At 38.9% G+C, this 26,257-nt stretch overlaps 1 protein-coding gene across 1 annotated transcript in view; it reads left to right on the top strand.

Moving 5' to 3' along the window:
- ST8SIA4 (ST8 alpha-N-acetyl-neuraminide alpha-2,8-sialyltransferase 4) overlaps positions 1–26,257 on the top strand; it is a 905,236-nt gene that overhangs the window by 51,969 nt on the left and 827,010 nt on the right. The window lies entirely within an intron of this gene.

The following is a 26,257-nucleotide window of genomic DNA, read 5'->3' on the forward strand; positions in this document are numbered from 1 at the left end:
TATCTGTCAGCAGAGAGAGTGAGGCTGGTTGCTGAAAGGACAATGCTAGGAACAATGAAAAAATAAGTGTTGGCATAAAAAAATGCAGCAAAAGGACAAGGTGGATGGAGGCGGGAGTAGCTACTGCAGTGGTGATCATTCAAACATCTACTGTTACAGTAAGATTAACTTATAGAATTGTATTATGTTCATCATTTTGATCACGGCTTCAGTAGCCTTAGTTAACTACATTTGGGAGTTGGAAGAAGAATGCAGGAGCCCCTGGAGAATGGTCCGAGCAAAACTTGATCTGGACCTAGAGAAGGAATCAAACTTGTAGTGCTTAAGTATTACAGATAACCAAGTGGAATCCAACAGTTTCCAAAAAAGCCATAGATGAAGCCAAACCCCTGGAAGTGTGGGCCTTGACCCTGCCTTAGAATAATTTTGTTGTGGTGAATATAACAAAAAGGTAATAACCTTAGATAACCATTTGGAAATAGTTGATTTTGACACAGGCTGTCCCTTTTTCTTTCCATTACAGCAAATGAACAATTGATCTGAAGGATTTAGTCCAGTTAAGATAGTATCTTAGTTGTCTATGGACATCCAAGGTGTGGAGTATCCTTTCTCCCACATTTCTAGGTTCAGGAAAGAAAATGGGGGGGGGGGGTAGATAATTTGGCTTAAAGTAAACTTTGATTTTAGGCATAAAAGAAGGAATACTTCTCAAAGAAACCCTGTCCCTAAATAAAATGGGATAGGGTTGACTCACTGCACCATAAAACCTTGCAACTTGGATGCCCTTTCAGATTTCTACAAAGGTCAGAACAATCAGTAAACTGTTTTCCATGTTAAGAACCTAAAGTCAGACAAAGCTTCTCTAACAGAAAATAAGATCCTGAGGAGGAGCTACCGTTTTTTTGGAAGCATCTTATGCAAACCCCTTTCAAGAACATTTTCACATGGGAGTGCATTAAAAGAGGAGGATCTATGGATAGACATGCTTGAATGGTCAATAAATGAACCTTGATAGAGGAATAAGAAAGGCCACAGGAAACTAACTCACACAAATATTGTAGAACCAGAGAACAACTAGCCATGAATAATGGTTGCTGATTATGTTGTTGGTACCAACTAGAACACCTTTTCCATTTGCTAATATATGATTTTCTAATAGCAGGCTTTCTTGTCTCCATGAGTACCTGCTGCACGGCATCAGAAAACTGTTGCCTAAAAAGAATTAAGGCTGTATTATCCAGGCAGTCAGTTAAAGTTGATGTCAGTTTGTATCAAACACCCCCAACTGTATGGGTAAATCCAGTATTTGAGAAAGCTTGTGGTAAGGTCTGGGTCTTTGTCTTTGTCTGAAGGATTTTAAGCCTGCATAAGGTATAGCACTGTGGTGATTCCCTGATGAGTGAGAAAGTAAAGCTATATTTTTTGTGTTCAACTGATAGAGCTGCTTTCTGTCTTACCTGCTCCATTTTGTTTTCTGTTTTAAGAAGACACAAGTTATCTAGGCTTATATTTCACATGTTTTTTCACTGGTTAATTTTAATTACCTCCTGAGTGATACTTAAAATACAAAGTGAAACTCTGGATCTTTTTGTCTTTGTCTGAAGGATTTTTAAGCCTGCATAAGGTATACCACTGCTATTGATTCCCTGCTAGGGTTTCCCACCCACCCCTCACATTTGCCAGCCTTGTTTTTGAACCTGGTGATTTTAAGCTTTGCACCCCTACTGTAAGTTGAGCTTAATGAGATTCTCTCTTTCTATACTACTGCTGCTATCTTGAATTTGTTTTATTTGAATTATTTGTCTTTCTTTGTAGTCATATAAAAAAGTGCATTTTGCCTCTGGTTGTCTGTTGTACTGATGTACTTCATCTGAATTCATTATCTAGCAAGCTGTTGGATAAAGTAGTGTATTTTTACACTCTAGCAAGCATTTGTTTTTTTGTTGGGGGTAGGCTGGTCTGTCTGTGTTGAGGAAACACTTGAGATTTCTGCATGTAGTTTTATTGGCTGGAGAGCTTATTAGTCAACGTATCTTATTTTCAATGCCCTTGTAAATTCTGTACAGTTGAGTGACTCTTGGCTCATTTATGCAAAGCGATGTACTTTTATTAAATAGTCACACTTTTGTGAGCTATTTAAGGTACACTGCTGTATGCAGTTTGTTTGGGATAGCACTTCACTCTGGACAGTCTCATACTGCGCTTTTACATTAGGACTAGGATTATTAATCTAGTGGCTGTAGGTGTTTACCTGGTCTTTCTGAGCTGGGAAACCCATCAAAGGGAGTTTTGCACTTCTCTTATATACCCTGACTGTACTTGGCAGTTTTAAAAAAAATTGTACTCTTTGCTGCTGCTTTGCACTGTATTTTACTACCGTATTTCTTGCACTTTGTATTTCACACTAACTGTTGCTTCTACTTTAAGAAAATATATGTTTCTGCTGTTTTACTCTGTTGCTATTATGTTTCTATTATTAATTCAAGGAAAAATGTGCTGCAATATCCTGCTTTTTTCTGTTGTTCTGTTGCACTTCTATTGAGCACTAAAAATCAAGACATCTTTTTTGAAGAAGCCCCCCTGTACCCTCATGGCAGGAGTGTACAGTGGGACTAACTAATTGAAGGTTACTGGTTCAGGGCTCAGTTTGAGCTTTTTCATTGGTTTCTTTGTATTAGTTGCTTTGTTCTTGCTTGCATCTTTTTCTCCTTATCTGCTGAGATACCAGGTTCAAACCTTGCATTATGGACTGTCAGTTTCCCTCTGTTTCTCCTGCCAGCCTGGTGGACATGGGTTTTTTGAGGCAGTGTAGCAACTTCCTCATGTACACTAACAACCCCTTACTCCTAAATCACTCAAGTACAGTTTGCGAGAGATGCTCCTACACTAAGAATCTGGAATCACTGCTCTCTCGCGCCCTGAACAGCAACACTAAACAGGCTGTCAGTTCACACACCACAACTTCTAGTCGTAATATGCACTCAACACATAAACATTCATATGCAGAGGTACTCTCCAGAAACCTACCTAAACACCAGAGACCTCCAAAACACAAACATGCTACACTTAACACAGCATCCAAAGCACCCCAAAACACTAGCACCTGTGTTTCACCTAAAATAACCCCTTAAGGCAATGCACAACTATTCCAAATGTTTTAGTTACAGGTGACTTTACAGTGAGACATACAGATGCCCCACTCACCAGGTTGAGCAAGAAGAAGGTTACGGTCAGCTGCCTGTCTGGTGCCAGGATTCACCAGATCACACATGCAGTCATTTCTCATAACAGCAAGTACCACTATGAGTCTGTCATAGTTCATGCTGGTGTGAATGACTTGAGCTGTACCTCTCTGGACTATATTAAGAGAGACATGATTGAGCTCTCTGAATATGTGCCCCAAGCCAGTATGTCCCTAGCTTTGAGCAGTATTTTACCCATGCCTAGGATGATACCACAATATAAACAGAAAATGATTGACTTCAATAATTAGATTAGTTTCTATTTATTTATTTATTTATTACAGTTGTATGACTGGGGAAGTCCACTGGGCTTTGAAAGGCCCATTTTCAGTGGAGGCCCAGGGAGGTAAGCTCCATGACACAGTTACAGTAACAAGACAAATTACAATTCAAAATGTCAAAATATTATCAATAGCAAGTTAGAGCCATCATTTAGAGGACAATTTGTTTAAAACAACAGACATATAGTACATGTTACAGTACAACTTACTGAATTTAGCTGTTCAAAAACAACAGACATACAGTATATATTACATTACAACTTGGTGAATTTAGCATAAGTCAATGGTAGTATAGGTCTAGTGGTATTGAAAATTTGTTCTGTAGACAGAATGAACATAGTATAGTTTATACAGAGAATATGTTAGTAGAATAGAGGATGCAAGAGAAGAGTGGTGTGTTAAGTGTGAATGATCAATTAAAAAGTGGGAACTCCATGTTTCTGGTGTCATTGTAAGGGGATCCTGTTCCTGTCAGCTTAGGATGACATGGTGGATGGACCAATCTGCTTTGCCAGAGATGGTCTTTACCTGGCACCTCTAGGCTTCTGGTTGCTGGCTAAGGCACTTGCCTCCCCCATAATGCCTTTTTAGGCAAGGTCACAGCAACAAAATTCCCAATGTGAAAATAGCAAACACAAAGAAACTAAGGGTCATACTGCTAAACGCTAGACGTTTAAGTCAGAAACTGTACTCTCTGGAAGCACTCCTCTCCCTGGAAGATGTTGAGATCTGTGTAGTCAGAGAAACTAGGGTCAAGGCTGTAGAAAGTACCCTGGCCTTGCAAGGTTACAATGCCTTCCACACTTTCAGACTGCAAATAGTAGGTATGAGAACCAACGGAGGTGGAGTATCTACACCACTAGACTGATTAGGCAAGAAAACCCTATGGAGCTACTCCAAGTCCGAATTACTGTGGGTAAGACCCCCCCCCCTTCATGACATTGCCAGTTACAGGTCCCCTACAGAACTTTCAACTTCTTAGCACAAGAAATATGGACAAAGCCAGAAATATTGGGGGGACAAAGGACCAAAAATAGGGACAGATTTTTAAATATTCCTCCTATAAACATAGAAACTTGCTAGAATGACAGATTTTGCAATATTATATATTTTTTGAAGGCTACAGAGTCTGAAATTAAAATGTCTCTCATTATTTAGTGACTTCAGTCCTCAATGATTTGACAGTAAATCACAAATTTTATGGGGAACAGACCAAAAATAAGAGGCAAAAATTTGGACAGTCTGCGAAAATCTGTACAGTTGAAAGGTATGGTCCCCTTCCATGAGCCACAATGGCCACACAGCTTATGTAGACCTACTTGGGACAATTAAGGTATAACATAATACCCTAGACATGGGTGACTTCAACTATCCTTCAAATAATTGGGAAACGTATACGAGCCCAAACTCACTTGCACAAAAGTTCCTGGACTTTAACTCAAATGCCCTGGAACAAATAGTGCACCACCCCACAAGGGGTTCCAAAATTGTAGACCTGGTCCTCACTAAAGTGAATGACTAGTGGAATGTCTCAAATGCAGGGCCCGCACTGGTTAAATCAGTCATTTTTGAAGTAGCAATAGCACCCTCCTCAGCCTAAATAAGCAAATAAGACAACTCGTAAATCTTAAAAGAGCAACTATGAGAAACATTTAGCAACCATAGCCATGGATAACCATAAGGTTTTCTTCATCTATGTCCAAAAAACTAAAAGGTAGGACTCAGATATGTGCTGAACTAATTGTAGATGGCATCACACACACTGACCCTTCAAAAATTGCAAATCTGCTATCAGACAGATTTAGAGAAAACTTCACCCCCAATCCCCACAAGTGTACCACAAACCATGCTTTTGTCATCTCTTCCTCCCTGCATCTCTGAAGAGCAAGTCATCATTGTTGTCTCCAAGTCTAAGAACACAACTTCCAATGACCAGATGGCATTCTGGTCTATGTTCTTAATGCTCTAAAACAAGAGCTACCTACTCCATTAGGCACTCTATTCAACCACAGCCTGAGTACTGGCTTTGTCCCCACTGAATGGAAAACAGAGACTGTAATACCACTCTACAAGGCAGCTTTGTAACAGACCTGGGTAACTATAGACCCATAGGTTTAGCCAGCCTCATCTGTAAGGTAATGGAATTAATCATCATGGACCTCATAAATAAGGATATAGGTGACTTCCAAACCCTGGATCCATCCCAGTTCGGTTTTGTCAAGGGCAGGTCATGCCTGCTAAATCTGGTGGACTTCAAGAACATGACCAGAGCCATAGACAAGGACAAAACTGTGCACACAGCCTGTCTTGACTTGGCCAAGACCTTTGACACTATCCCACATTTGGGCATCATTGACAAACTAATTCAGTTGAATATCAATGCCTGTGTTCTCAGGTTGGTTGCAAACTGTCTCACAGATTGACAATACTCAGTCAAAATGGGAGACTTTACCTCTACCAGCAGACCTGTCACCAGTGGGGTCCCACAAGGGACAGTGCTGGGCTCCCTCTTGGTTGACATATACGTCTCAGAAGTCCAGGCCAAAATGAAGGGGCTGTGGCTAACCAAGTTTCCAGATGACTGCAAATTAGGTGATCTCATTGATTTCCCTAATGATGTCAGCATACTTCAAAAGGTATTTACATAGACCAATGATTGGTGCCGAAGCCATGGTCTTAAACTAAATCCTAAAACATGCATCATCATTCCCTTTGATAAAAACAATGTTCCTGCTGATTGTAAAATAAGTAATAATACCCTAAGTACTAATTCAGTAGTGAGAGACCTGGGAACACAAGTTGACCGTGAGCTCAACTTTGACCACCATGTGTCTGCTGTGGTGAGGAAAGCATTCTACGTCACTCACCTAATTAGCAAAGGCATCACCTCAAGAACAAAAGAGGTTATAACTCCCCTGTACTGCTCCCTCATCAGATCTGTTATTGACTATAATGCTCCCTTAGCTATGTACCGTACCAGACCCCTGCAGCAACTTGAGAGACCTCAGAGCGTTCTAATTAAGAAAATGCAGGTCTTCAACCCGTGTCATGTATGGACAGACTGAAGTCGCTGTCACTGGACTCAGTAGCATAGGGGCTCCTCAGAGGCAACTTATGTCTGACTTACAGGGCTATCTCTGACCCAAATCTAATGGAAATGCTGTATATCTGTAATTCAAATGGGACTAGAGTCACCTATTTCAGGAACCTCAATCTAGCCTGCGACATAAATAAGACCTGCTGGAGAGACAGATACATCTATCAGAGGTTGCCACTCTTGTGGAATAGGCTTCCAGTCCATATCAAATAGAGCACCTGCATGACCCTGTTTAAGAGCAACCGGGACGACCGGATGGGAAACTGTAGATTTCTGCTGGGGATTGCCCCAGCTTCTCTCCTAGTCTTGTAAAGACCCATGGGTCAGTAGCCTAGTAACATGCTATGAACCTATGAACTTAATTGCCCCCAGACATGGAGGACCCATGTTTGCCTGGACCAGAAGGAGTCACCACAGTGATCTTGGAGAATTCCTTCTGAATCTTCTGAAATACCCTGGTTATTAGTGGAATGGTTGGGAAAGTGTACAGGAATATTTCTGTTCAAGGAAAAGAAGTGTCATTTGTCCTCATGGCCTTTTTGCATGGAGTCCTGGAAAAGAATATTGCCAGTTGATTTTTCAGGGAAGAGGCAGAGAGGTCTACCTGAGAAACTCCCCACAGATGGATCAAATCTTAGAAGATTCCCTGATCTAGTTTAAATTTATGAGGGTCTGCTGTGGTCCTGCTCAGCTTGTCTTCCACACAGTTTTGCTCTGATAGAATTTAGGATGCCTGTAAAATGAGACTGTGCTGTGATGCTATATCCAAGCTAACCTGACTAGTCTGCAAAGAGAGTACAAGCTGGTTTCCCCTTGCTTAATAGTGTACCACATGACTGTGGTATTGTCTGTAGCAATTGGAAGGTTTCTTAGGACCAAAGATGGTTAAAACAGTTGAGTGCCTTGATCAGGGAAGGCATGTCCTTGATATTTATCTACTTGTGTCTGTCCTTGGTGTCCCGCCCGCCTGCACTTTTATCCTTACTGAAACTGCTCCCTATGAAAAGTCCAAAATGTCTGTTGTGACTGTTTTGGTGGGAGGGGGGAAGGGGCGGCTTGGATTTATGGTTGTGTCCATCAAAAGATTTCTCTTCTGATAAAACCCAGCACTGAAATTTGGAAATATAAAGGGTGTTGATGCCAGGACCAAGAAGATTTTAGATACCACTGTATCTTTGTCATGTAGAGTCTTGTCAAGGATATCATGAGAAACCTAAATGCCATGAGTCCCAGCATCTTGAGGTATTCCTTCACAATGAATGAGGTCTTACTGGAAAACTTGAGAAATATATCTAGATAAAGATCTATTTTTTTCTGTGAAGGAAAGGCTCTTAGAACTGAAGTGTCTAGTTGACATGCCAGGAGTACAATCTGTGTGAAGGAGTCAAGAAGATTTTTGAATGTTCTCTTGGAATCCTGCTTATGTAAGAGATCTCTCACCCATGAGAGTGATTCCTGACAATTTGAAAAAGACTCTGCATAGATAATGGCTTTCCATATTTAGAGGAATTGTTTGATACTCTGTATCCTACAATGAGCTATAACTGGTGCTAGACACTTTTTGAACACTCTTGGTGCAATTGATAGTCCAAATGGTAAGGCATAGAACTGATAATGTGATACAGACACACAAACCTTTGGAAATATCTGCAGTCAGGATGAATAGGAATGTGGCAGTAAGCATCTTTTAAGTATGGTGTTGCTAGGAAAAAAGTGGAAGAAGAGGTAACAGGTTATAAAGTGACATCATTTTGAATTTGGGCGCTATCACAAACGAGTTTAGGAATAAAAGAGATTCAGAACTGGTCTTCAAACTTTTTTTTTTCTTTCTTTGGCACTCAAAACTGCCTTGAATAAAAATTCTTCACCATCTGGGAGGGTTATTTATTTATTTATTTAGCGAAAACTGGATTAGGAAATAGAAAATTCATTGGAAAATTTGGAAATGGAGGGGAGATATTTCAGACCCTCATGTCACACTTTTTGATCACCTTTACAGCAGAGGGGCCAAACACTAAATCTGTATCCAAGGGAAATTTTAAAAATCTTATTTTTAACACCATGTGGGATGTTCTGAGAAAGCAGCCTTGAACCTCCTCAAAACAGTACCAGTGACCATTGCCCTGGAAGAAGTATCAAAAGAGTCATACATACATTGTAAACAATGAGTAGTGACTTGTGCAATAGAAGAAACTGCTATTTAAATCTGATTTCGCCTTGCAAGAAGAAACTGCTGATTAAAACATTCCTCAAACTTTCCCAATTTGTCAGAATAAAATTTAACATATGAGCCTGACAATTCAAAATTCTGAATATCAAAATTGCAGAAGTATATGCTTTTATCCATACGTATCAGTACTTTTCCCATCCTTATCAGAAAGAGTAGGATTGGAATTAACTAAGTGCTTAGCAGCCATGTGATCAACTAAGGCTATAGCTGCTGGGTTAGGTTTGGGAATAGTGCATAAAAATTTAAAAGACTAAGGAGCCTTGTACAGCCTATCTGCCTTTCTAGGGGCAGCTGGCTAACTATCAGGAAAATTGCAGGCAGTAGCATACACACATTCTCCAAAGCAGACAAAATAGGAGAAGTAGGTGGAGGTTCTGGAAAATCCTTCTGTAACAACTCGTAGTGTTTAAAACACTGTCACATTTTAAGAACAGTCTCAGAGAAAGAGAATCCTCCACAGGGAAGATCAGAAACAGAGCTCTCCTGTGAGTCTGAATCAGAAATCTGAGGAAAAATATGTATTTGTCTTTGGATCTTCCTGTTCAGATTCAGAATCTTGAGTGTCTTTTGGAAAGAGGAATCAGTCTTTCATTCACCAGAAACTACTTTACAAGGAGGATCAATAGCCTGAATTGAACGATGCTCTAGACCCAGTAAACTGCTCCTAACAAAATAAAATTGAGGAGGAGTAGGTACATGCTTGATTTCCTGTTTCTTTTTGACAGGAAAATTGGGACAACCATGTTACTAATGGTGTGGCAGGAGCAGCTTCCCCAGACATGGTCATATCATTCTCACACAATAGGGAAGCCTTCCCTATTCCCTCTTCCAAGAGCAACAAGAGTGGCTCTACCTTGCCCCCTGAGGAGATCCCCAACAGCTACAGAGGACAAGGCTAACCCTGGTCCATAGTGGCAGTAGGGGCTACACTGGAGGGATCCAGGGTAAAAGGTGAGTAGTCTGAGGTGCAACAAATGGCCACAGCAGAGTCACTCCCTGCATCTAAGGTGAATTGCTAGTTTGTTGCGTTTGTTGTGTTGTCAACAGCTTTTTGCTTTTTTTTTCATTTTATGGCTGGAAGAAGGGCCGACTGTGGGACTGGTAGCCTGCTCTATGGTCAATCCAAAAACTGCGTCTCTTTCCTGGGGAAGTCAAGCAGCAGTTTCCAATAAACACTACCAGTCCACAAAAGTTACCCTTTTGAACAAAAACACAGTAAAAAACACTTTCAAGCACTATGCCAACCCCACAAAAGTAAAATAAACACAATTTCTCCACAGAAGAAATTTTTTCAGTTATTATACACCACTTTTAACTGCCAAAAAAAGAGTGCTCCATTTAAAAGTATGTTACAGCAGGGACAGCCCATGCTATTGGACTGCAGGACTGCAGCCCCCCAGTTGTAAAAGAAGAAAGAAAAGAAATGAAAGAAAGCAAAGAAAAGAAAAAAAAAAACAAACGCAAGTCCGAAACCTCCGATATCCGGACTGCTGCTGGACCAGTCTGGAGCATGCGCACAGAATCTGGGCTGCTGCTGAGACAGTCCAAATTAGGAAGACAGCATTCAAGAGCAGTGTGTGTGTGTGTGTGTGTGTGTGTGTGTGTGTGTGTGTGTGTGTGTGTGTGTGTGTGTGTGTGTCTGTGTGTGTGTGGAGCATGCGCACAAAATCCAGACTGCTGCAGAGACAGTCTGGATTAGGAAGACAGCATTCAAGAGCTGTGTGTGTGTGTGTGTGTGCGTGTGTGTGTGTGTGTGTGTGTGTGTGTGTGTGTGTGTGTGTGTGTGTGTGTGTGTGTGTAATGCCCAGTTAAATAAACCCTTTACCTTGGGAGCAGGTAGCAAGAGCTTGGATTCCCTACCCACCACCTCTTGTGAAATGTTTGCCTCATATTTTAGTTATTGTGAAATTTGTGGTTTTCTGGATTTAGAATTCACTAAATAATGACATAAATTTGCATTTTAGACTTCATCTTCTTCAGAAAGTCCATGGTAACACAAAACCTTTTTATTATGGCGATTTTCCTGTTTATAAGATCAATATTTGAAATTTGTTCCTATTTTTGGGGCTGTATTCCCCATTATTGGCTTTGTCCAGGTTTTTTGTACTAAGAGGGTGAGAGCTATGGTGAAAACTGAATTCACTGAATTTGTTTGGGAGCTGTATTCCTCCATTATTGGCTTTGTCTAGGTGTTTTATGTTAAGAGATTGAGAGCTATGGTGAGAACTGAATTCACTAAATGATAGCCATTTAAGTTTCAGTCTACCTGCCTTTCAAGAAACAGCTGATTTGACATAGTGGTATGTTGTTCTGACGGTAGTGCACAGGGTCCTGGGTTCAAGACTTAGCAGTGAAATGCATGGTGGTAATACAGAATTTTATTCTAGCAACTTTCCAAGATTATACAAGCAATGTTTAAAATGTGTCCGTGGTTTTGGAGCTTTTGTTCCCCCAATGTATTTTGACTTTTTCCAGATTTCTTGTGTTTCAAAGTTGAGAGATACAGTAGAGTGTCAAGTGGATTTTACAAGGAGCTGAGAGCTTGAATAAAAGTTTAGTGCTGCTTATGCTGATTCTGCTTGTATTGTTAATAGCACAACATGTAGTGTACTTGCTTTCGATGCAGAAGGCTGTGGTTTCTACTCCCACAGTATAGAGATGCATTGCTGATACTGTACTGTGTTTTACTTTTAAAGGGGGTGGATGCAGCAGTCCTGAGAATGTCCTCTTTGGCGGAGATACCTAGTAACGATGAACCTGTTATCAGTTTGCCATCCATTCCTTATTGCAATATTACTAGCTTATTTTTTAATGTAACATAGGCAATTTATTTGTCAGGGGCAACAGGCACTTTATTTGTAGATGAAACAATGAAATATAAAGTTGTTTGCTACCAGCAACCTCTTCACTAGTTACAGTCTCTTTAATGTGGAATTATTTAGATGACTTTTACTTCTGCAGAGATTGTGCACGTTTACTGATACTGGTGGATTATAGAAGTTTGAGTAGATTTTTATGATGGAAATGTTCTGAACTGGGCAGCTTTGTCATTATTGGTGCATACATTTTGTTTCATTGTTTACTGAAAAAATGTTCAAAACAATAAATTTAAAACACCATCTAACAACTGTACTGTATTATACAAGGAATATAATTTGATACAATCAGGAAGGTGTATCAAAGAACACATGTACATTTCCTGTGCAAGGGGCCTATGATTTGAAAACAGCCCAAAGTTAATCTTTATCTGCCACTGGCCAGATGTATTTTCTTTCAATGTGGGTTTCAATTCTGTTTCAATGAATGTGAGTTTCAAGGGCAGAGAAGTTTTAATGCTAAGTCTATTTTCATTGTGAGACTGCATTGCTTTGTTTAGCAGATGTCTATTAGTGTTTGTGTTGTAAAATGTAAAATACAACTTTTAAATGAAATCCAAATCATCGTAGAAGTAAAGCAGCATGCACATTAGTGTTTATGGTAAATGGGGCAAAATAGCCAAGTAATGGGACATTGGAATAGCTGCAGGTGGGAGGCCCCATTCAACCATGATTTTGTGAGGGGGGAAAGGTGGCAAACTCAGACAGCCCTGACTGAACTATACTTCTTAACTGTCCAGATTTTTGCAGAATGAATAGATTTTTGCTTCTTATTTTTGGTTTGTTCCTCGTAAAATGTGTGGTTTTCTGGCAAATGGTTTAGGAATGAAGTCACTAACAAATGACAGACAGTGAGTTTCAGACTTCATACTCTTCAGAAAAATGCATGCTAAAGCAAGACTTTTTGTTCTCTCAACTATGTTTATACAAGAGCAATTTTTAGTACTGTTTGTATGTTTGTCCAGATTTCCTGCATTAAGAGTTTGAGAGGTACGTGCAAATAAATTGCTTTATAGAATTAGGTATATCAAAACCTCTCAACTGTCCCCACTTTTGGCTCAAAATGTTGCTCTCCTCCTAATAATCCCTCCGCAAAATGGCAAACTTGGAAGAAAATGTGGAGGGTTTACAATTAATAAATAATTGTATTAATCGGATTTCTAGATTAGTTTTAATTTCAGAAATGTATATAGATTCTCTTATTTTGTCAGCTGCTCAAGTTAACAGTACTAATATTAAAAAAGAGTCCCTTCTTTGACAGGTTCCCAGCTGTACTGTGTGTCTATTTTATATTTTTGCATCAAATTTTTGGTCCATTTTTCATAAAATTGTGTTTTTCTGGCAAATTTGTGACAAATCATTAAAGATTAAAGTTAGAAAATAATGACAGACATTTGATTTTCAGAAAATTCATACTAATGCAATATCTACTATTCTATTATCTTTATAAGTTTATAAGAACATTTAAAAATTGTCCTTATTTTTGGGCCGTTGTTCCACTTCTATTTATGGCTTTGCCCAGATTTCTTGTTCTGAGGCTGAGAGGTATGACAGATGTGTCAGGGGGGCCATCACCATCAGCCAGAGACATTTCAAATTGTGACATACTTGTTGCACCCCACTCCCCCACATAGTGACTCTGGATGTGTCCAAGCAAGGCAAGGAGCAATTATGTAGTGTAAGTGTTCAGAGTATCCCCCCATCCAAGGTAGACACAAGTACTACAGTGGCTTTTCATCTGTCCGTGATTTTGTGAATGTTCTGGTCTTCTGTCATATTTTTATACTGTTGATTTATGCTTCTTCCTATTCAGAAAATACATGTTGCAGTGCCTGTTGCTCTGTGCTTAAGTAGCAATGCTTTAATGACCATCAGGTAAGCTTGTCTGAGACTGTAAGATGCAAGTAAGCTTTAATAAGCATGCTGTTAAAGAATTACCAACATTGAAAGCCTTTTTGTTGTTGCCATGCAGAGAATGTATACATAACTAGATAGCATATAAACCTTAAGTATTGAAATGCATATGACAGTATTTGTAATAAAGGACAGGATTACAGTATTTTCAGAAGCTCATTACATTTGTTTGAGATTTGCAGTCATGTTTGCAGGCTTTACCCTGTAAACTAAACAGAATGCCAATATATCATGTGTGGTCTATAACCTGTGCAGTAATTCTTTAAACAATTTATCTTGAGCTTGTTTCTTGTTTGCTCTTTATTTTTTACTTTGATCATGTTTTCCCCATGAAACAAGTAGATAGCTGTTGTCAGGCAGCAGGTCTTTTCTGGATAAGAAACATTTTTACAAGTGGAGCTATCACAGACATTGCTACTTTCAGCATGTTACTTGGTACTTTTATAAAGCTGAATATACATAATAATTAGAACTGCAGTGCAAGGAGAAGTGGTTTGAGTTGAGTGGTGCTTGTTTTTTTATACTTGATTTTGACTGGCATTCCAGTAATGTATTTAAAAAGTAATTTATTTTTTCATGCCTCACAGCCTTTGATTCCACCTAGATATTACGTAAGCTGTCATGTAGCCAATGCATTGAAATTTTTTTTCTTCTACAATTCATTTTGTCTTGATTGGACTCTCATAATGATGGTTTGACACCCAGGGCAGCATATTTAAAGTCCCAATTGTTTGTATTTTTTAGCTTAGCTCCACCTCTTTCTGGCTGGCCACACCCCTTCTCATTGGCCCCACCCATTCATCTGTCTCCTGCAGCCCCCCTTTGATTTGAAGTCTCCAGCAGCCACTGTGTTACATTCTTGAGACAGTCTGTTAAACATAACACACCTAAGTTTAAAATAGCTTTCCTGAAGAGAAAAGTAATAATAAAACATCAACAAAATTAAGAGAATGAAAGTCTTTTTTATCTCAAAGAGATCTTAACCACCCAACAAAGGAAACCACAAGCTGAAAGTCAGTCCTTAAAAGCCTTAGAGTAGCGTACTCTTTGGCGGTAGTAAAGCTTGAAAGGACTTTCTGTCAGTTTAAAACTGGTGTAAAGTAACTAAACAACAGCACCTGTTAGAATTATCTGTAGCAAATCTCAGACTTCAGTGTTTTATTTCTTAGGATATCAGATAATGGCTGTTGTAAGTGCAGTAATCATTCCAGAATGTTTTGGAACTAAGTTCATTTTTGACGAGTTGTGTGAGACTGAGCATTCTCAGAAGTGATAAACTGTTAAAGGAATGTAGTGCAGAAGCAGATTTCATTAGTCACATTTTTATGATGGGTTTTTAAATCTGATCCTTCCCACAGAAAAATAATATAGAAATGTGTAGAACACTGGCATTGTTTCATTTCATTTCTGAAAATGTATCATGTTAGTCATTCTCGTTTCACTTACTGTTTCACTTTTTGGTTCATTAAAAGGAACTGCCAGCCATTGTGTTCATTTGAGACAAAAAAAATACACACACACACACACACACACACACACACACACACACACACACACACACACACACACACACACAAAAACACAAAATACTTAGTTCTTTGCACACTGCAAATATGAGCTCCACTCCCTGCAAAACTTCCTCTCCCTGGAGAGTGTAGACATCTGTGTAGTAATGGAGACATGGTTAAAAGTCACAGAGAGTACCCCAACAATGCAAGGTTATAATGCCTTTCACACCTTTAGACCAGCTGCTGCACAAGAGGGAACTAAAGGTTGATGGGTCTAGGTCTATTTTAAAAACAACCTCACATCCAGACTAGTTAAAAATGTATCACCTTCCGGAACTTATATATGTGCAACTCACCATAAACAGGGTGTCATACCATATCCTTGCAACCTGTAGGTCCTTCTCCATGGCCCAAGAAATCCATGCACCATAATCAATGTACTAGAGTCCCCCATCATTCAACCTAATATGATATTCATGGGGGATCTCAACTACCAACTATAGACTGGGAATCCTGCACCACTTCTAATGCACAAGCCTTGCGATTCCTAAACTTTAATAGCAATATCCTGTAACAGTTGGCCCATTCTCCTACCAGGGGTACAGACATCCTTGACCTTCTACTCACGAACATGGGGGATGGGGCAATGTTTCTCACCCAATGTAATATCTTTGCTCATCAGATCTGACCATAAGGCACTATTAGTTGAAATAAAAATTAAATCTGGGATCCAGCAAAACCAAAAACCTTTGGGAACTATTTCAAAGCTAACCTCTCTCTTCTCAGCAATACCTTGGCCAAATTCCATGCAAACTGGTTCACTGATAACTATTTACAAAACTCTGTTTAGCCATATTGATAGTTGTATAGAGTGAGCTGTGCCTATTTGTATTAAGAATAAGAAGAACTCAAAAGGCAAGCCACCTTGGTGGAATCACCGTATCAATCGGTTATACAACAAAAGAAAAAAAATCTTGGCCAAGTGTAGGAGGAACAAAGTCATATACACTAAAAGCCCCCTGACCAAGGGTTTATATTCAAAGGCTAAATATGAAGAAAAATAGCTTCTCAGGCGAAAGACAACCACAAAGCTTTTTATGGCTATGCCTGTAACCTCAGGGGAAATGCACAACAATGGGCAGACCTTATTATAAATAGCATCACCTACACTGAACCAAATGCCATTGCCAACCTTTTTGCTGACAGGTTAAACTCAACCCCCCCCCAGTAGTCCAAAGGAAATACTGCATACCGCAATTCCCCCAATCATTACTAGGGAACAGCTCATCAATGCACTTTCCAAGGCCAAAAACATTGCATAGATGGCCCCTGATAACACCCTGGGATGTTTTAATAAATAACATGAAACATGACATCTCTGGTCCACTTGAATCACTTTTCAACTGGAGCCTTCAGTCAGGTTTTGTGCCCATGGAGGTAGGTGGCTACAGTCATTCTCCTGCATAACCACTGATCCAGATAACTACAGCCCCATAAGTCTTAACAACCTCATGTAACTTGCAAACGCTGGATCCATCACAGCTCAACTTTATTAAAGGAAGGTCATGCCTATTAAATCTGGTGGAAGGTCATGCCTATTAAATCTGGTGGACTATGAGGGGGTCATCAAAGCATTAGATGAAGGTTAGACTATGCACACAGCCAAGGCCTTTGATACAGTACCCCACTCGGGCATTATAGATGAGCTCACTAATTTAGGTATGAATCCTTTTATAATCCACTGGATAGCAAACTGGCTCACTGATAGGACCCAGGAGGTCAAAATAGGAGAGGCCACATCCACCAACAGGCCAGTCACTAACCGAGCCCCTAGAGCTCTGTAGAGGGCCTGCTCATTTTTGACATCTATTTCTCTGAAGTGGAAGTGAATGCTGATGGTTTATGGCTGACATAAGTTTGCAGATAACTGCAAGCTTGGGCTTATCATTGACTTCCCTGAAGACAATAGCATTCTTCAAGAAGGCCTATCTATGACTAACAAATGGTGCCAAAGCTATGGTCTTAAACTCAATACTTGAAAAACCAGGAACCAAAATGAAACACTGAGCACTAAAGTTGACAAACCACAAGAACGTAGAAGTGCTGAAGGTACTGGAAGTAGTATATCCAATTGGAAAGTATGAGAGTGGATGTAAAATGCAAATAGCGTTTATTAAAAACAAAAGTCACGTTAAACACTAAACAGCGTTTTTCGTTCCAACTGTGTCGGAACTTCCTCAGACAACAACTTCCCTTGTTACAACTTCATTTATATGGATTCACAGCTGTCAGCAATTAGTTGTTTAAAAGAATGAACACTTTATCTTTAAAGGGCCAAATACATTATAAAAGAGTTTGTGATATTATTTCCATACAGATGTAGAATTCCACAATAGCTCCAAAAGAAATCCCAATAAAATACCGGAATGACATAGTAAACTAAACAGTTCCGTTAATAATAAAGTGCTGTCAGGTAATCTTAACAAATGAATCATATATATGCTTTAAAAATATATCAACAGTCTGCTTAAAATATGACATGTATCCACCCCAGGTATATATTGTAAAACATGTGTAAAACATATTAAGATTAAATTAACTACATACATAATACCTAAATATAGTCACAACAATTGGTATAATAAGTTTTAACTTAATACTAAGGTGTTTTTGTTTGTGTTTGTGTTTAAATATGAAAGTTAAAAAATATATATGTATATATAAAAGTTAAAAAATGTATATGAATATATATTCCTAATATTTAATTATTAATTAAACAGTGTCTGTGCATTTATGTATATAAAAATCACCTAAATAAATTTTTAATTTTAAGAATGCAAGCAACCGAACAATACTCATTAAGGCCTGGGTCACTACAGGCCATTAAACGTAATTGCCATTTTAGTTCACTTCTCTCAAGTTCCAATTTTAATAAATTGTCATTGACAAAAAACTGTTCTTCAGGTTCTTTCATAATCTGGTTAATAACCATAAATTTAAATGTGTGGCCTGGGTTTTTTTGCACAATGTCTAGCCAAGGCATTTTCATCTTTGTTTTTCGCAATGGCATAGTTGTGCTCATATATCCTATCACGCAATCGCCTATCTGTTTTGCCCACATAGAATGACGGGCACTTTGTACACTGTGCCAGATAGACTATTGCTCTAGAATTGCAGTTATATAAGTCATTAACATAATAGAGTTCATTTCTAATGGTAAATTTATCAGATGTTTCTATGTATGGGCAATAGCTACAACACCCACATTTCTTAGTACCTCTTCTAACTTTTTTAACTTTTGGTTTAGTTTCCAATAACTTTTTCAAGTTGTGACCCTTTCTGTATGAAATAGTGGGTCCAAAGTTGAAGATGTTTGATAAATTTTTATCTAGCGATAAAAACCGCCAGTATTTTTTCACTATTCTGCCTATATTCAATGCTTCTATGCAGTAAGTGAATGTAAAGGCTATAGTAAAATCCTGGTTATGTTCTACTACATCATTCAAGCCTTGTTCCACTATAGATGTAGTGTTAAGATCTGGATGGTCAATACAGTTTGTACTAGTGTCACCCATAGGTGAGTTGTTTACTACTACAACAGTATTCAAAATGGGTTTGTATATTCCCCTATTTCTTTTCTCAGTGACTTCTTGAATTATTTCATGCAAGAATGAATTAGGGTAGCCTCTGTTTATAAACATGTTATACAAGAATGCACATTCTTCCTCAAAGTCCTCATTTAGGGTAACCATCCTTGCCGCCCTAACTAGTTGTCCTTTGACAACAGATTTCTTCTGATAGTGGGGGTGCATACTCGTAAAATGTAGGAAACTGTTGCAGTATGTTTCCTTCCTAAAAATCTTTGCTGTATATTTATCTATGTTTTTGTTTAAATAAACATCCAAGAAATTAATCGATGTCTCCTGAAAGTTTTTTGTAAATGTTAGGAAGGTAGTGGTTGAATTAAAATAAATCACCAGTTCATCTGCAGCATGTTCATCTCCAGTTATAATGATAAAAATATCATCCAAAAACCTTTTGTAACAGGATATCCTATTCATCCAATGGCTACTAAGGATATAGCTGTTTTCCCAATGTGCTAGCACCAAGTTTGCAAAACTTGAACCCACTGGGGAGCCCATAGCTACTCCTATTTGTTGTTTGAACAGTTTGCCTTCAAAAGAGACAAAGTTGTTTTTTAAAATAATATCTAGGAGTTGCTCAACTAGAATGCATTCATTATCATGTGCCCCTTTGGCTCTAATAAAGTCAACTACCCACTCAATTCCTAAATCATGTGGTATACATGAATATAGATCACAAATATCCACAGTTAAGAAATTTGCTGTTTTATTAAAGGTTGTGGCCTGCATACTTTCTAAAAAAGACCACAAATCTTTAAGAATTTGGGTTTCAAACTCTACATATTTCTTTAGTATAGAGTCCACTAGTTTTGCACATGGATATGTGATGGACTGTCTTGCATCCACCAATGCTCTAAAAGGTGGGTCTAATAAGTTTTTATGTAACTTTGGTATCCCAAAGATTTTTGGGATCCTTGGTGCCATCATTGTTACATATGCATACTGTTTAATATCTATAATGCCATCAGTATATAGATCACTGAGAAACATTCTGATTCTATTGTATGCTTGATTTAATTCATTTCTGCTTATTGCCTCATAAGTGTCACTTTCTAATACTGAGCACATAATATTGGAGTAATCTCCATTGTAAAGCACTGCTATCCCCCCACCCTTGTCTGGCTTCATCAGCCTCAAAGGTAGTTGTCTAATTATGGTTAGCAGTATTTTTTCCTCTTCTGACATAGTTTCTATATGCTTCTTAACAGGGTGTTTCATTAAATCTCTAAATTCACTAGTACAAAGATGTTCAAACATGTTTAGTACATCATTTTGGGGTGGGTTAAATGTGTTAGCTATCCTCAGTTCATTTGTATTATGACTATTATTACCAAATAAGATGTTTAAGTTGAGCTTGCGTATAAACAGTTTAAAGTCAATAATAAGCTCTGAAATGTCACAACTTCTTGAAGGTACAAAGGTCATTCCTTTAGCAAAAAGTTCCACCAAGCTAGGGTCAATTTTACACTCAGTATAGTTATAAATTTTAAAGTTTTTTTGGTGTTAAATAATGTTTCATAAAGTTTTAACCCGGGTACTTGTTGTTGCTCCTGGTATTGTACCTCCGTTTGGGTCCTTGTATTGAGTTCATTGACCAGTTGTTCCCCCTCCCCCCCTTGTAGTTTTTTTGGGGGGCTTGGTTTTGTCTTGCATTATTAACCTGTTGAAAGGGTTGACCAGTTTCAAGTTCACTTGTTTCATCCTCAAAGGTCTCATCTTCTATGTCTAAATTACTAGAAGTTGTTGCAAAAGCGTTGCTTTTAGTCGTAGCCACATTTCTGGATAATAAACGTTTTCCTTTTCCTTTTGGTACTGTTTGATAAACATTACCATTAGTGTTTTGTGAGGGGTTGTATTTGTTAGGGGGTTTTGGAAATGCTTCCCCTTCACTATATGCTTTGATGTCCCTTTGTAGTTTTTTAATTTTGTTTCCCTTTAGTTTGACCATTTGTTGTGCTATGCTTTTCAGACTTCTATCATATTCATATTTGTATCTATTGAAGTCTGAATCAATTTTAATTTCTTGTTCCAGTAGTGTGACTTCATTAGTTAAGACTTCAAGGGAAACTTTGTAGTGTTTAATCATACATTGTATTATTTCTAAGCCATGATTATTGTACAAAGTAATTAAATCATTAAAGAAGTCTGACCCATGTTCAAGGCCAGTCGGATAGGAATAATGTCTCAGGCCCTGAGGAACAATTTTTTCTTGCACACATCTGTTTAAATAATTCAGTTCTAATTGTAGCTTTTTAACTTTAAAAAGCTTGTTATCAAACAGTTTCAATTTATCCGTTAAGCATTCACCACTTTCATTATTTGGAAAAGGTTCAGTACTTTCACTTAAGCTGTCCATGTTAAGCTCCGTGTCTAACCAAGATTTTACATTGAAGTTGTTGCCCACATTAACGGAGCGCGGCTCTCTGTCCTCTCTAGCCTCTGCTGAGCGGTTCCGTTGAGACTGTATTAGTCCGCTCTCATGAAGATGTTGATAAACTCAGTACTAAGAAATGCATAATTGACCACCACATGATCACAGTGGTGAAGAAATCCTTTTTATGTTGTGCAACTTATAAGTAAGGGGCAGGGCATCTAGGTCCAAGAGGTCATTATCCCATTGTACTCTGCCCTTATCAAACCAATCACAGAGTACAATGCTCCTTTTGGTATGTACCTGACCAGATATATGCAGCAACTAGATTGACCACAGAGGGTCCTTACAAAAAGAATAGAAGGCTTAGCAAACCTACCTTATGCAGTATGCCTTAAAGCCTTTCCCTCTGCTAAGTCTCCTATACATTGCTGAGTGGTGATCTATGCCTGGCTTACAAGGCATCCGCAAACCCCACACTTACGAATTCCCTTCTTCTTCTTTCGGCTTTTCCCGGTTAGGGGTCGCCACAGCGGATCACCTTGTTCGCTCATGATTGGCAGTGGAGTTTTACGGTGTTGAGTTGCCAGCCCAGCGCCCAACCTTGCACAGAAGGCACACACATGCACACACTCACACCTAGGGCCAATTTAGAGTGTCCAGTCCACCTGCAGCTTGTCTTTGGGATGTGGGAGGAAACCAGAGCACCTGGAGGAAACCCACGCGACCACAGGGAGGACATGCAGACTCCGAACAGATGGCACCCCAGCCGAGGATCGAACCGGAGAACCTCTTGCTGTGAGGAATCCCCTATATATTTGTAAATCAAAGAGTACCAGAAATACAAGGTATAGGGACCTGAAATTTGTCTGTGACTTACATAGAACATGCTGTAGAGAGAGATATGTGTCCCAGAGACTGTCCTTCCTATGGAACAGGCTTCTCATCCATGTGAAGCTGAATACATCTATTCTCCACCTTAAGTGCAACCTAGACCAGTGGATGTGGAATAGGAAATTTACACCAGGCCTGACACCAATGTCTCTTATGGAGAGAGAGAGAGTTTATAAATACTTGGCTGTCAATGTTCTGTTCAGAAACAGGACATCATTATACTTTTGGGAAAACTTGACTAGACTTAGAAAGCCCCCCCGGGGTCATTGCACTAGTAGCAATTATGAATCTGTGAATCTATGAGTGGTAGGTTATGCCAGATGATGGCATCAGTTGTGATTTGTTTTCTGTTTGAGTTGGCATTGTTGTACCAAGATGTAGAATTAGTGGAACCATTACACTATAAAGTATTGTGGAGCATGTCTAAATCGCATTTCTTGTGCAAGACTTGAGTAGAGCACAGTTCATTTATCAGTGTAGGACCTGCGGTTTCTGCCCTCTCTACAATGTTATATGGAATGTTTTGGGGTTTTTTTCTAATATTTCGTTATATTTATTGTTGAAAAATATTGAAACAAAAATAAAAAGGTAGATAACATGAAAGGAGACTACAGAACTCCTCACACTGCTCCCTTTGGTCAGAGCATCATACATATGTACTACATTGCTACAGGCATGGGTATTTTGCACAGCTTCAGCAGTAAGTGTATATGCGCATGCACACAGGCGCGCACTCGCACACACACACACACACACACACACACACACACACACACACACACACACACACACACACAATTTGTCCCCTTACCTAACAGTAAAACACTTGCACTGACATCCGCACTCACGCACAGACTCCCAGCCCCACATTTACCATTATCCACCCATTATGTTGCCCAACTCAATGTTCACACAAATGTCCCTTCACTCAAAACGTACAGTAGTTTACTTGCATTTCACAAACACGTCAACCAATTGAACTGTATATGTGTATATATATATATATATATATATATATATATATATATATATATATATATATGGATTCCATACAGTAGATCGAATTTTCACTACTTTGAAATAGTGCATGCAATGTTCACTGCAGCGAAAGTGCACTTAATTGAAAGTGCACTTACGCGAAGTTCAGTACAACGAATGGGTGTTGTACTGAACTTCTGTGCAGTACTCATGGACCTTAGGGTTAGGGAACGGGTCATAGTAAGGGGATAGTCCGTATGACCCGTGCCCTAACCCTAAGGTCCGTGATGACAGCAGCACAGTGAAGGACATATCAATGTCCTCCACTATGGTGCGATAGTCACGAATCTTAGGGTTATGGCATGGGTTAGGGTAAAGGGATAGCTTTACAAACTATCCCCTTACCCTAACCCATGCCCTAACCCTAAGGTCCATGACTATCGCACCATAGTGGAGGACATAGCTTGTTTTTTATGTCCTCCACTGTGCTGCAGTACTTTCGGTGAAGTGAACTTACGCGAAAGTTCACTTTCGTTAAAGTGAACTTTCGCAGAAGTGAGGCTTCCTATTACAAGTTCAAAGTAGTGAACTTTTGTTCTTGTAATAGGAATCCATATAAATATATATATATATATATATATATATATATATATATAGAGAGAGAGAGAGACACACACACATACATATATGTATACACACATGTATATGTTTGTAGGTGTGTCTTCCCTCATTTCCACTTTGGGGGTCTTTGTCTCTACTACTCAAGGTGTGCTGCTGTTGCCACTCTGTCACAGTAGATATTTATATATATTTTGAGACAGAGTGGCCCCAGCAGCATCCTCTGTGTAATAGAGACAAAGAACTCCAAAGTGGAGGTGGAGGAGGTCACACTTTCATCCTTTCAGAGAAAACTGGGGGAAGACCCTGTGGGAAGACTCCAGAAGAGAGAGGAGAGAAAGAGAAAGAAAGAAACAGCCTCACTTGAGAGAGAGAGAGAGAGAGAGACCGAGGGAGACAGACAGACATACTGACTGGGACCCGGAAGAAACCTCTAACTTGAGAGTAGGAAGAGACTTGAAAGAAGCTTGCAAGTTATTTGGTGAGTTACGACTCGCCCATTTAAATATTTTGGGCTAAAACTGGTTTAAACAAGCCCTTTTACACTTTGTCTCTATTGAAGGGAATGCAGCTTGCATTTCATGGATGAACAGTGCTATAAGGTTGTTTTTACTTTACTCTATCTCTCTAATTTGATATTTACGTTTACAGCAAAGAAACACTTTTATGATGGGAGAAATAGAAATAAGTGTAGTACTTCAGTTTCTGCCATTACACATACCTCTCTTTTTTGTACAGTCACTCTGGTCATCTTTCTAATATGAAATAAATAAATAAATAAATAAATAAATAAATAAATAAATAAAAAGTACTAAAGTCATGGGTGAAGGTTTCTGAATTTTATGGTGATCAATGGTAACACTATTGAGCACACATAATGAGCTGATATCACTGAATGGTTTGCCACCTTAGGAGAAGCCGAAAGTAAAGAAGTTGTACATTCAGGTTAACATCTTTATACTACAGAGCTTATAGATATTTTTTTTATAATCTGTAGACTTTTTCTTAATATGGACATGCTACATTAAATACCATCACCCATAACTCCTAAACAAGCTGATGTAATAGTTGAAAGATAAACAAGTGGTGGTATATAACAAAGATCGAGCTGCATCGGAGTACCAACAAAGTTTGCATTGTGTAAGGAAAGAGAATAGAAAATTAAAGAAAGATACGGAAAGGACAAAATATTTACACAAACAGTTTGAGAACTACAGAAACTTCAAATTAATACAAAGCACATCATCATAAACACGGGAAAGATAAACTTGAACTAATGCATGAACTAGATAAACATGAAGTGAGGTTTTAAGCTGAGCTTGTATGTTTGAGACTAAACAAGAAATGTTATAGGATTTTCAAACTATGTATGACACTATGCTTGCTCTGAGAATAAAACATCAGCATTTGCAAACTGAAGTGGAATTGCTAACAAATGAACTTATGAGAGTGGAAAAGATGTTCAAGTTATTACGTTGTGCTACAAAGACAATAGCCAGGAGGATCTGTTGCTGAATATGAAGCAAAGACTGCAAATATACATCGAGCAGTTATTGGAAGTAGAGAAAATTGTAAAGGTACAATTCACCACAAGAATGCAGTGGCAAAAGTGAAGACTGTGAAGTTTGGCTTGCAAGAAAGTCATGAAAGACAGATAGATGATTATGAGCAATTGAAAAGTAAAACAGACAAAGATGGGGGTCTTCGTCAGGAGAGTGCCTATGCTGTCGGAACAAGGTGATGCAGCTAAGCAGATTGAGGCACTTACATGTAATGGTTAATGTCTGAAAAGACAGTGTTGCCTTAGAAGAAGGTTTTGAACGTAAGACACATGAAATGGTATGCTTAAAGGAAATTGTGGTTTAAACTAGAAACTGAACTGCAGTTGTTAAAAGAAGTCATGACTCATAAGAAATGAGCTGAAGTTAGTAAAAAAATACAGTTTGTTAGTACCCAGTCTAAGTGGAAGTTTTTCTTTTTTATTATTGAGAATGAAAATTTCTAGTAAAGTCTTTTTTCTTTTTCTTTTTAGTGCTGCTTTTTAACCAAGGAAGTGCACAGGCTGTCACTTGCTCACTGTCGCACAATATAGTGGCACATTCAGGAATTAGCGGGGGGGGGGCTCAGTTTGGGAAGCAGACTACTGTGTGGTATGGAAGAAGGTGAACAAGGGTGCCTTCCCTGGATGTTCATCGTGTTTCACTGTTGCAGTCATTACTCTTGGGTTATCCTGCTGGCAGGCTACCTGCAGTCGGCCTGAATTCCAAAGTCTTGGTCCAGCGTCGGTTGCTGTCGCCTCTTCCCTGACGTCAGTGCGTCAGGGGTTTAAAAGATGCAGCCAACGCCATTTTCTCCAGTCTTTCTTGCCGCGCGGTGCCCAAAGCCTCACTCACACCATTCAGATTGCGTTTTACTACTTTTTTCTCATGCTTTTGCCTTTTTATTTCAGTTTCTTCATACTAACTGGCCGAGACTGTACTGTAATAGCTGTGGAGGAAATAAATGAATAAGCTGGATGGCCTAGAGGCAACCAGCCCTCAGAACCCTTGTTTTCTAGATGCTCTGAAGTGCATTTTTGAGTTATTAAACAACCATTTTATCTAA

This window comes from Protopterus annectens, chromosome 2.part2 (assembly GCF_019279795.1).
Source record: "Protopterus annectens isolate FY-2018-M chromosome 2.part2, PAN1.0, whole genome shotgun sequence".
NCBI classification, from domain to species: domain Eukaryota; kingdom Metazoa; phylum Chordata; order Ceratodontiformes; family Protopteridae; genus Protopterus; species Protopterus annectens.